Source organism: Gossypium raimondii, chromosome 11, assembly GCF_025698545.1.
Source record: "Gossypium raimondii isolate GPD5lz chromosome 11, ASM2569854v1, whole genome shotgun sequence".
In the NCBI taxonomy this organism is placed as follows: Eukaryota; Viridiplantae; Streptophyta; class Magnoliopsida; order Malvales; family Malvaceae; genus Gossypium; species Gossypium raimondii.
The window spans coordinates 27,034,257-27,045,426 of record NC_068575.1 but is presented as its reverse complement, the minus strand read 5'-3'; the positions used below and the strand labels follow the sequence as shown (position 1 = coordinate 27,045,426).

At 31.0% G+C, this 11,170-nt stretch overlaps 1 long non-coding RNA gene across 1 annotated transcript; it reads right to left on the bottom strand.

Moving 5' to 3' along the window:
- Positions 1-9,240: 9,240 nt before the first annotated feature.
- Positions 9,241-10,915, bottom strand: LOC128034558 (uncharacterized). Its single transcript, XR_008190621.1, has 3 exons — positions 10,646-10,915; positions 10,092-10,178; positions 9,241-9,297 (listed from the first exon to the last, which is right to left on the bottom strand). It is a non-coding gene; the product is annotated as an uncharacterized LOC128034558 (long non-coding RNA).
- Positions 10,916-11,170: the final 255 nt, after the last annotated feature.

The window sequence follows — 11,170 nt, the reverse complement described above, 5'->3', positions numbered from 1 at the left end:
AATACTCTAACTAACTTCTAAATGATGATGGACTAATTAGAAATAAAGATTAATATTCAAATTTTATACATTAAGGTTATTATCCCCAAATTACACATACATAACTTTTCTAACATCCTATCTTCAGAAAAGAGAGAGGATGTCAGAAAAGAGAGAGTTGCCTTCTCTAAATTACTTGTGAGTTAATTTTGAATACCAAAACAGCAAGACTCAAAGATTGCAAGATAATAATTGATTCAGGTCTACTTTTAAATCTAATTTTGTTCTTAATAATTTGACATAAAAGATCTTGGTCAGTTAAGTTTTATATGAACTCTTGTTTTATGATTCTAACAAACAATTTTTTTTTTCTTTTATCAACTTTTTTGGAGCGAGTTTCGTATGCCACATGTGAACTAGGTTAGTAGAATTTGTAAAATTAGATTTGACCTCAAAATTTTTAATATTTTAAACTGATTCTTGTATTATTTTATAAATTATATTCGACTCTTCCAAAAGTTTTCAATTTAATCCTACAAAATTTTAGTTTAATCCAATAAATTTGGTAGCATTTTAAATATGCATCATTTATTACTTTCAGCTTAATTATTTTTATTAATCAAATGGATATTTTCACATTAGTTTTTTTCATTGTAAATAATTTTTATCACATTATCATAATGAACTTAAACTATGACTATTTTTTACAAATTGGATATTACTTGTTTTATTTCTTCTAAATTAATATAATGTTATGTTTTTATATTATAATATTAAAAATATTCATATTTAAATTATATTATAATTTCTTAAAACTAAGACTTCAATAGTTATAAAAATTTAGATATGCAACGAAAAATATCATTTATAATATTTGAAATTTTAAAATTATTATAATATTTCATATAATAATGGTAATTTAAATATTATATAAGATTTAAATATGGTGTTTTACTAATAAAATTGCATCCACAACTAGCTAGAACATATTTAGATAGTGAACAATTTTGCTTACTTGTAGATTAGCCCATCTGATGTCTATATATATTTTAAATTAAATTGAAATAAATACTTTTTAAATTAAGAAATAAATCTAAGTTTTTCTAAATTTAAATGAAAAGTATTCAAATCAAGCCATCATATTAGACAAATAATTTACCTTTAACAATTTAATTTTTATTTCCATATTTATATAATCAAATTCTATAATCATTTTTGACGTTGCTTTCTAGTTCGACCTCTAAACAAAATCTGAGACTTTGATAGAACAAACCCTTTAGATCCCGACAACAAGGGTGGCTGAATAAGACTTTGAAATACAATATAGATACAATTCAACTACAGATGCACTGTTGGAGCCCCCATGGAATGCTTTACGACCATTTCACAACCAATTTTGGGGTGATTGGAATAGTTTAAGGAACTCAATAAAATCAAGCGGGTAGTGTTGGCACTTTAATATTTTTTTTTATATATTCTTGGTTGTATGGTCCATATTCTGGATTTGTGACTATTCCTTTTAACAATGTAATTTCTAAAGTTTAAACATGTATTCTCCACTTTAAGAGTGTAATGTGTCTTACCATTACATCCAACCACTTGTTAGTAAACGTAACTCATCTAAAAGTACAAGTGGACAAGAAAAACCAAATAGGAAAGTAGTCCCTTAAACTTAGTTACCAAGATGTCTATGAAATTTTGCAACCATATATGATACATGCACGGATGGGGTGAAAATTATTCAATTTCATTCACCGAAGCTACCAATTTTCAAGTTTGAAAAATCAGTCGACTTATAATAACTTTTTGGATGGGATCCAAACATTTTTGGGTTGACCTGTCTTCATAGAGTCCGAAGATCTATCTCTTAGCTCCAAAACGGACTTTGAATCACTCAATTTTGAGTTTGAGAGTTCAAGTTATGACCGTTTTAGTGAAGATTGTGCGAGCAGAATTTCTGAACAGGATTATTACGAAAATTATTAGTTTAGGCTTTTAATTCGAGTTTAAATCATATTAGGTTCAATTTTTAGTCTTAAATTTTTATTATAAATCAGCTTAATATTGTATTTATTAGGTTTATTATTTTATTATATATTTATTCCGATTTTTAGATTTTTTAAGTATTTTAAGTTATTTAGGAGTTTATATTTTTAGTCAACAAGAAAGTTCAGTTGCAAACTAATTCTTGTATAGATTAATTAGAGTTTTAGTATTATTGAGAGTATTATTTGGATGTACATGGCTAGCCTATATAAAGACCTATTCATTGTTCATCAAATATACAATTATCTTTCATTAATGAAATTTTCAACTCGTGAGTTAGTTTCTTTTGTGCAATATTACTTTATTGTAATTTTAGAAACAATTTTCTTATTAATTTTCTTTATAAAGTCGTGGAAATCCATTCTTCATCCTTCAATTTGTTAAGGATTATTTTTAGAGGGTTGATTAATATCATTAATTAATAAGTTTGTTGGGGTTTATACCTCAAAAGATTTAATTGAACAGTTATCCATCTATCCATCATATCTATCGATTTATTCAATTTATCTTCCACTTTTTATTCTATATTCTTTTATTTAGTTATTATTTTGATATTTTTTATTTTTACTCTTTAATTTCTTATTTTTGTTATTTTCTTTTTTTCATTCATTGTCACATCCCGAAAACTGGGTTAGTAGAAATTGGGTTAATGAAATTAAGAGTGGTCACGTTCAGTTTTTTAATTAAGATTGTAAAATATTTTTTTAAAGTGAGTTAATCTTATATAGTGGATAGGAGTGGTGCTTGTGTGTGTAAGGTTCTGGTTCGAATTCTTTCCCTTGAATTTTTGTTAATTTTGTCTCAACCCCTATCTTTGAACTTATAGCTTATATATTATTTGCGCTCAACTGATGACAGAATGAGTCTGTTGGCTCAATGGTAAGATGTCAACTTACCCTTTGGTCATGTATTTGAATCCCTGCGCGTGCAAACAATAATATTTTTGCTAATTTATAATGGTGTCGCCAAGTGGATGTGGTTGGGTCAATTTCAAATTCTGGATAATCTGATTAGCTACCAAAAAATCTGGTTAGTGGGATATTATTTTTTTAAAAATTAATTAGTTTTTTTTCCTCACAATTCTCCCCTTCTTTCTCACGTTTCTCACATTCCTCTCTCCCTCTTTCTTTATGGTTTCATTTTTTTTCTTGTTGTTAATTTCTTTCTTTTTTTCCTTTTTCCTCTATTTCTTTTTTTTGCTTCTTTTCTATTTCGTCCATAATTGTGGTTATTATTATATTGTTGATCTTGTTTTGATCGAAAGCTGGGTATTCATAAGGATTTCTTCGTGGTTAATCTTGGCATAAGAAATGTATTTTCCGTTGTTTAGGTTTAGTTTTTCCTCACACTCAAGTGTTGTATTATCGATGTTATGTACTTCGTTATTAATCATTTTGGTTTTTGATAGAAGAAGAGGGTGGTGTGTACGACGTCTCTCCGACGAATTAGGCATTATTTTAGGTTACTATTTCTCCGGGGTAAGTGTTCGATTTGGTGTTAAGGCCAAGTGCCTTCTGGTTAGGCTTTAATTTTAAGAATGCAAGGGTCATATCTCAAATTTGGTTGCTAATTAAATTGGTTGAATGTCAATTCTCAGTATTGGAATCCTCGTGGTTGTGTTCACATTTAAAAATGGTCAGGTGTGTGTGACTCGATCTCGTAAAAATAATGAACGAAAAAAGCCAAAAAATCCACTGTCGACGTCACACAGCCGTGTGCCAGGCGAGATTAGTCACCTCGTAGGTTCTATAATGCGATGTATATATGATATGAGTATGAAAATTGATAATCTGCTACTGTTAATGCAATCTCTAAAATCATGATTTTTTTAATTCTGATTAGTTAAGTATATACGAGTATTGATAAGGTATGTTTTTGTTCAATTCCTATTACATGTGACATTGTGGTTTTTCTAATTTAAGTGATTTGTAAATAATGAAATTTGAAATATCTGTTTTGCAAAGCATGAAACCTCATGCCTACTTCTGATAAATATACGATTGCATGTTCAACATACTTACTATTCTAATTTTATGTTTGCATGCCATGTCACATTGCATGGGGTTGAGTTAATATGGTAAGGAGGAAGTTCTTGCAGATTAATAATCTGCACTATCTGGTTGTATAACCATGTTTTTGTTCTGGTAGCTTGACTGCAATATAGTGGCTTGACCACATATATCTGATCTGGCAGTTTAACTGCAAATTTATAAGCCATCATTTTCGGGCAACCCAGGGTGGCAGGTCATCGTTATCAGGCAACTCGGGATGACTTAATTGGTGTGTTTTTGGATGGATGAGTTCTGGGAAACTCTTATTTGGTGTGTAACGGAGCTGGGTAGGAGGTTTTCTGAAAAACCTACATTTCGTTTTCTGAAAATTTATTGCACTGAAATAATCATTCATGCACAGTTTTGCTTATTTGGGTTTGATGAAATTCTCTGCAATGTTTTTATCTGCTATTATGTTATTTCTATTTCTGATTGAGTTTAGTTACAGATTGAGCTTTATAGCTTACCCCTTTTTAATTCACCATTTCAGGCAATCAATAGAATTAGGATTAGGTGTCGTTTGGGAACCTGGGTTGGTTTCTCGTATAAAATGGTTTATTTTGTTAAAATTAAATTTTCTAGACTTTTGGTGTTGGACTAATTTTCGGATTTAATTTTTTATTTTGGGTTTCGTTATGGTTCTTTTATTTCTTGGAAATTTTTGCATGGTTTCTGCCAATTAGATACAAATGTTTGGTTTCCAAAATTAAACAAATTAAGGTTTTTTCGCTGCAAATATAAAAAAGGATTTACGAAAGTTAAATTATGTAAGTTTGATACGTTCTCACTTATCAAGATCACGGGTTTCAAATATCAACTTTGAAATTTTTGCTGCAAAATTAAGTGTAAAATTAAGTGCTTTTTCCTAAAATAAATAACATGTAAGAGTATTGCCAAAAATAATATTTTTGAATCACATGATTTCTAAAGCTGGATTTCGATTTCTAGGTTTTTAAACAAACTAATGTACTTCCTCCAGGTTCAGTCATAACATCTAGGTCGGGTTTGGGGTGTTACATAAATCTATTTGGAATCTTCTTTTCAGATCAGATCTGAATCTTTCTTTCTCGAGTCAAACAACTTGAATACGATATTCTTCCATTTTCACTTTATCAATATATATCATAAAATGTCTCTCCAACATCATAGCAACCAGAAGTTGAGCCAATGTTACTTTGGACCCTTCAAGATTTTCTTTAAAATTAATAGTTAATATTATTAGAACCGTTAAATAAATCTAAAATAAAACTTAATAAACCATAAACCAAGATCTGTTATGTCAAATCATCAAGAATAAATTATGAATAAAACTAAATGCGGAAGCGTACCTGAATTCATCGGTTTCTTGAAATCTACGGATCTTGCAGTTTTGATTTTCCAAATTAGCACACAAGTAATTTAGAGAAGGTGGCTCTCTCTTTTCTAAAGATAGGATATTAGAAAAGTTACGTTATGTGTAATTTGGAGAACATAACCCTAATATATAACTTTTTCACATTAACCTTAATTTCTAGTCAACCTATCATCAATTAGAAATTAGTTACTAGAGTATCTACACATATTTGGCTCATACTTTATTTAATAACTAAAGCCCAATAAACTTTAACCAAATTAGATCACTTTTAATTTGGGCTAACCTTTATGATATTAAATAATAACATTAATTACCCTTATTATATATGTGATGTCCATATTTTCCAACAATCTCCCACTTAGACCACATATATATATATACTAATTACTCTATAATTACATGTCATTATATAACCTTATGAGCTCAAAACTTTACTATCATATCCAAAAGGTATTCCAAATAACCTTGTCAATTAATTATGTTAACATAGAACCAAGGCAACTTTCGTTACATATATCGTAACTAAATCCATCTCTGATCACTTATATTAACACAACCAAATGACATAGATCAAGTATAGATGTGTAGCATGGAAATTATATGAAATATTATCCAAACATGTCTATTTCCAACTGGTCTTGCTTAAACCTTAGTGAGATCAAACCTTACCAAAATCAGAGTGTGAATAAACCAAATAAACTTTATTTCTGCAAAAAAAATAAACTTAATATCCGTAAACTGAAATAACTGAAAATGTGTCTATAGCATAAAAATATTTAAAAGTACAAACTCCCCCTAAAACCAAATATCCTTAAATGACATTACATCCATATGAGTAGTGTGCTCATGAAAAACCTTGGGTGGTAGTCCCTTAGTAAGCGGGTTTGCAACCATGGAGTTTGTCCTAATATGTTTTATAGGCACCTAACCTCTCTGAACTTTTACTTTAACAATCAAGAACTTAAAGTCTGTGTTTTGACTTTGATGTGCTCTTGTTGTTACTGGAATAAATGGCTATCAATTATTGTCACAATCTGCACCCTAATGACAAAACTTTGTGTCCATATTTCATCAAAAATCTGAGTCTGCATACTTGATGATCTCTAGCTTATCAGACCTCCGACATGTGAGCATGTAATCTTTTGTTTTCTGAAGATAGCTCATAACCCTCTTGGCTGTTATCCAATGGTTCATACCAAGGTTGCTTAAATATCTGCCTAACATCCCAACAATGTACGCAATATTTGGACATGTACATGCTTGAGCATACATTAGACTCCCCACTCTTGAGACATAGGGAATCTTATGCATTTCCTTAATCTCAAAATCATTCTTGGGGTATTAGTCAAGACTTAACTTGTTATTGACAAGCAATATGTCCTTAACATATAAAACCAAATATAAAACTTTACTCCCACTGAACTTGTGGTATATACAAATATCTACCAAATTCATCTCTAAACCGAATGAGATAATCATTTGGTAAAATTTGTAATACTATTGATGAGAAGTCTGCTTAAGCCCATAGATGGAGTTCTTTAATTTGCAAATCATCAACTTTGCATCATCAGACACAAAGTTTTCTAGTTGCACCATATAAATGTATGATCAATGTCATCATTGAGAAACCATTAGTTAACATTAATCTGATGCAGCTTAAGGTCAAAATATTCCAATAAAGCCATCATAACCCATTCTCTAGTGGACCTTCTTAATGATATTTGTTCTCAAGGTTGTTGAGTTTGTTCTTCTGGAACAATTATCTCATCTTGAATAGGGAGTTGTTCAACATTGTCTTATTGAGGTTCTATATTCACTTTTTTATCAATTATAGGTATGATAACTTAAACGCCTTCAAAAGTGATAGCAGGAACTGAGTTAGAATACAATTCCTCCTCAAAAGCAATGTCTCTACCCTTATTTCTGCCTCCAAACTCAACACCCTAAAAAAATATTGTAGATCTTGTATTAAAAATATTCCTAATTGTGGGATCATAAAACTCATAGACCCTAACTCGTTCAAAACAACCAATAAAGTAAATGCTCACTATTTTGGAGTCCAATTTCTTTTCATATGACCTATAAAGCCTTGCTTCAGTTGGACATCCCTAAATGTGAAAGTACTTTAAACTAGGCTTTCGACCTGTCCTAAGCTCATAAGGTATTTCTGCAACTGCTTTAATGGGTATTCTATTCAGAATGTAAGTTGCTATCTTTAGAGGCACCGGCCAAATGAGCACTTTCAGACTTGTCATGTTTCAACATTTCTTCCTCTTGCATACAATGAGAAATGAGCTCATTTAGAGTCCATTTATCCTTTTGACAGTTGTAACCAATTTTAAATTGGTTAAACTGTGCAAAAAGTGATACCAAAACAATAAGAACAATCAATTCCTCAGATAGTTTGATCTTAAGTGCCTTAAGTCTTGAAACAACATGGAACATCTCCATAATGTACTCTCGCGCATTTCCTTGACCCTTATACTTCATAGACATCAAAGAAGTCAAAAGTGATGTCATCTCAACCTTATCTTTTTTGGCAAAATGTTTCTCAATTTTGTCAAGAAAACCTTGGCTTGAGTAATCTCTTTAGATTTTGAACCCCTAAAGGCTTTTGGAATGATGTGCTTAATAATCATTAAACTTATGCGATTTGAATGATCCCACCTCTCAAAATCCTAGGTATAGTATTTATATTAGCACTATAAGTGTCTTTTCCATTCTTTGAAATTAGTCCCATTAAACATAGGTATAGTATTTATATTAGTAGATATTGTGGTAGCAGAAGATGAACTATTTGTGTCACACCCTGAAATTGGGGTTAGAAGAATTGAGGTTGGTTGGTTAGGGATAGTGGTTCGGATGGACTTTTAAGAGATTTTTTTTGTGTTTTAGAGTCAACGATGAACTACTTGTGTAACACCCCTTACCCGAGACCGTTTCCGGAGTCGAGCACGAGGCATTACTTAGCTTATCTTACCAATTCGGAGCATAAAAACTAGGTTTGAAAATTTATTTCACTATTTACAGCAAATCTGTCTAATCGCGCAGCAGTTAGTAAATTAATTATAACTTGAGCTACAGAACTCGAAATTTAATTCCGTAAATTTTCCCTGAAACTAGACTCATATATCTACTCACAATAAAATTTTTAGAATTTTTTGTTCAGCCAATTAGTACAGTTTATTAGTTAAAGTCTCCCCTGTTTCACCATTCGACTATTCTGACCTCTTGTTACTAAAAATAAGTTTTCTCACTGTAGGATTTTCATATGAAGTTCTTACTTGTTTCTACAGAAAATATACTCATTAATGAATCTAAGCATGTAAATTTCAACTCATAACCATTTTTGTACAATTTGTAATTATTTTCTAAACTCAGAACAGGGACTCCAAAACAGTTCTGACCCTATCTTACTAAAATTCACATATCTTAAAATATAAATTTCCTTTTGCTACACCGTTATTTTTCTATGAAAATAGACTCAACAAGCTTTAATTCCATATATCATTCACCCTCTAATTCATTTTATACTATCTTGGGTGATTTTTCAAATTCACGTCACTGTGCTGCCTGAATTCTGTTTCTTTGCAAAATTTTATCCTTTCATGATTTCCATGCATAATTTATCACCTAATCTTTCATAACAACAAACACCTTCATCCTTAACCATTTTAATGACCATACATCATCAAATACTTACACATCACTCATTAGCAAAATCATCATTACAAACATACAAAATAACTAAATCCCTATACATGCCATAACTCAAACGTGTTTCGATATAAAATACCGAAAGCGATTGTAGTTGATAGTGTGGACGATCTCCGACTTCTTTAGGATCCTTGAAGTAGCTTTGCAATACTATAAGAGAAAGAGAAATAAAAGAAGTAAGCATAAAGCTTAGTAAGTTTACTAGCAAATAAATAACAATATTTAACTTAAATAATTAAACTCAATGTCTATATCTCTAGTTTACTCTTTAGTTAATCTCATACTAGTTCTCTTACTTGTTTACTTAGAATACTTGTGTGCATAACTTACTCAATCCTTGCTGCATCGTTGAACATCAATTGATAGTATAATAAGTTCTTAAGTCTTACAACTTACCCGAGCTTGCCATTTATGCTTTAAACCGAACTTTCATGAACATGATTCATTTACAAGCCCGTTGAGCTACATTGGAATAATAAGGATACTCGGGTCTCTTCGATAATAACATGCCAAAGCCATGTCCCAAACATGGTCTTACATGGGATGTTCTCATGTTAGTGCCCATGCCATGTCCTGCACATGGTCTTATAGGGACCTCTCATCTCGGTACCAACGCCATGTCCTGCACATGGTCTTACATGGGACCTCTCGTCTCGGTGCCCATGCCATGTCCTGCACATGGTCTTCTGAGGACCTCTCATGATCTTAAGGATGCCAATGCCATGTCCCGACATGGTCTTATATGGGATCTCTTTACCCAAATGTCATGACATTCGTATCCAGTACCATCCTTATGTATCAACGGGACTTTTAAATTTTAATTCTCTATCATTTCATGCTTAGATCATCATCAAATAAATTCATAAAATAAATTCATAGTTGCTGGAAAATAACAGCATTGATAATAAATATGGAAATATTGCATTTATTTACCGTAAACTTACCTCGGTATCAAATATAGTCCAATTCAACAACTTAGTCTTCAACTTTATTCTTCCCTTTGTCTAACCTCGAGTTTCGTTCTTCTTGATCTAAAATAGAAAATTTAACTTATTTAATACTCACATTCAACAAAACAGCCCTTGACTCTAACTTTTTCAAAATTATAATTTTGCCCTAAACTTTACATAATTACATTTTTGCCCCAAGGCTCGGAAATTAAACTTCATCTCTTATTCTTATGTTTTATAACATTCTGAACATTTTTCCCTTCTATGGCAACATCAAATTCCCACTCTAACATGTACTTATGAACATTAGGTATTTTTACCGATTATGTCGTTTTACTCGTTTTCACTTAAAATCGCTTAGCAAAAGTTGTTTAACATAATTTATAGCTTCATATTCTATCATAAGACATCAAAATAAACACTTTTCACCTATGGGTATTTTTCCAAATATAAACCCTAGGTTAAATTATTGCTAGAATAAGCTAAATTAAGCTACCGGGATCTCAAAAACGTAAAGAACATTAAAAACGGGGCTTGGGATCACTTACTATGGAGCTTGGAAGCTTGAAAACCCTAACTATGGCTTCCCCCCTTGCTGATTTCGTCCTAATGAAGAAGATGATGATTTTTGCCATCTTTTTCCCTTTTAATTCATTTTAATTACTAGATTACCAAATTGCCCCTAACTTAAAAATTTTCTATTTCACTTATCTCATGTCCATTTTTGTCTACCAAGTTACCAATGGTATAATTACCATATAAGGACCTCCAATTTAAAGTTTCATAACAATTGGACACCTCTAACATGTAGAACTCAACTTTTGCACTTTTTACAATTTAGTCCTTTTGACTAAATTGAGTGCTAAACGTCGAAATTTTCGAACGAAATTTTCAAAAATCATTCCGTGAAATCATAGACCATAAAAATATAAGAAAAATAAATTTTTCCTCATCGGATTTGTGGTCCCGAAACCACTGTTCCGATAACCTTGAATTTAGGCCATTACAACTTGTGTCACTCCTTGATCTTGAGTTCGAATACTTGTGTGCGCTATGTGGGATTTATTTTATTT